Source organism: Marmota marmota, unplaced genomic scaffold, assembly GCF_001458135.2.
Source record: "Marmota marmota marmota unplaced genomic scaffold, marMar, whole genome shotgun sequence".
NCBI lineage: Eukaryota > Metazoa > Chordata > Mammalia > Rodentia > Sciuridae > Marmota > Marmota marmota.
The window spans coordinates 40231526-40233558 of record NW_025999842.1 but is presented as its reverse complement, the minus strand read 5'-3'; the positions used below and the strand labels follow the sequence as shown (position 1 = coordinate 40233558).

Below are 2033 nucleotides of genomic sequence, written 5' to 3'. Positions count from 1 at the left end.
TTCCCTGAAGACCTTAAAAGAGTGTACTACAGGGATACTGCTACATCGATGTTCATAGCAGCACAATTAACAATTGCTAGACTGTGAAACCAACCCAGATGCCCTTCAATAGATGAATGGATAAAAAAAAATGTGGCATTTATACACCATGGAGTATTACGCAGCACTAAAAAATGACAAAATCATGGAATTTGCAGGGAAATGGATGGCACTAGAGCAGATTATGCTTAGTGAAGCTAGCCAATCCCTAAAAAACAAATACCAAATGTCTTCTTTGATATAATGAGAGCAACTAAGAACAGAGCAGGGAGGAAGAGCAGGAAGAAAAGATTAACATTAAACAGATACATGAGGTGGGAGGGAAAGGGAGAGAAAAGGGAAATTGCATGGTAATGGAGGGAGACCCTCATTGTTATGCAAAATTACATATAAGAGGGGAATGGGAAAATAAACAAGGAGAGAAATGAATTACAGTAGATGGGGTAGAGAGAGAAGATGGGAGGGGAGAGGAGGGGGGATAGTAGAGGATAGGAAAGGTAGCAGAATACAACAGTTACTAATAGGGCATTATGTAAAAATGTGGATGTGTAACCAATGTGATTCTGCAATCTGTATTTGGGGTAAAATTGGGAGTTCATAACCAACTTGAATCTAACATATGAAATATGATATGTCAAGAGCTTTGTAATGTTTTGAACAACCAATAAAAAAAATTATATAAAAATAAAAAAAATAAAACCTATTCTCCACCCCATGTCTTTTAAATTAAAGGTGTCATTTTGAGGATAGAAATATAGCCAGAGAAAGGGTGGAGGGACCAAGATTCCTGAGTTGTAAGGTCAGCCCAGGCAGTAGCGGCAAGATGGATTCACTGAGGACTTTGGATTCAGAACACCTCATTATCAAGGATCTTAGAGAATTCATTCAAGGATTTTGGATCAAAGATAAATTATTCAAGATGAAACTATTTTGTATAAGAATTTGAAGTAAAACATGGCCTTTGAGAAATTACAGTTCTAGAAAATTTGAAGAATATGGTCCATGAAACAAATGAACATACCCGTACTCCCAAATGCAGAAAAACAATGCAGGACAACTTGAAAGAAGTTCTCCAGAGATATGTATAATGACCATGTAAAAGCTAGTGAGGAACAGCATCAACCCCAATAGGAGGATTTCATGACAGAACAACCCTGATTGTGCACTGAAAAGGATGAAGAGCAGAGGAGCCATGGAGAGGCTTTGGGAGCAATATACTGTGATGGAGAAGGGCACAGCAAAATTTTCAGCTTTTTAAGAACTTGAAATACAACATTGACAAACAAATGAGAAAACATTGACTTCTCCCACAAAAGACTCCCACCAACTTCTAGCTTCCGCTCCAAGCTTAGCAATATTTTCAGTGGCACTCCGATGTCAGAAGAGAGAAACTTCTGCTGGAGCCTGATTGAATGTTCAAAAAAAAGAATGCAATTCTATTCTTCTTTTAAGTGCCTATAAAATCATTTCAATGGGGAAGAAGAGGATGAAAATGGGATGATTTTACTAATTGTTAGCCAGAATTTTGTTTTCTAATGATTAGCTGAGAGAATTTTAAGTACAGACTTCTTATAAAAATAACTGAACTCATTCTTATACAGGGTTGATGTTAGTTATTATTGTAGCTTAAAAGGTAAAACAGTTGCCTATTGTAGCCTCTCTGACTGTGAGAGACATAAAAATGCATAAAGTGTTATTTCATAAGTAATCTAAATAGGCAGCTGGCCTTGGAATGTTCAAGAGATGTAAAGATCAATCATTGTCTCCACTATGACATGATGACCATCATAGTCTTTGAACTGGCTACTGGGAAAGACCACAGATTTTGCAGTGTCAAAACTTACCAGCAGTCCATGGCACATCTCTGATTTTGTTAAATGGGATGGAGCTATCATATGACTACTATATGCAAGGTAGGTTGGAAATGTAGACTTTTTAAGTAGGCAAGTTGACACCTCAAATGAATAGTCAAGACTAAGTGTAAGGTAGAAAGG

At 37.0% G+C, this 2033-nt stretch overlaps 1 pseudogene; it reads left to right on the top strand.

Moving 5' to 3' along the window:
* The window catches only part of LOC125615916, a 6281-nt pseudogene extending 4984 nt beyond the window's left edge, over positions 1-1297 (top strand).
* The last annotated feature ends 736 nt before the right edge of the window (positions 1298-2033 follow it).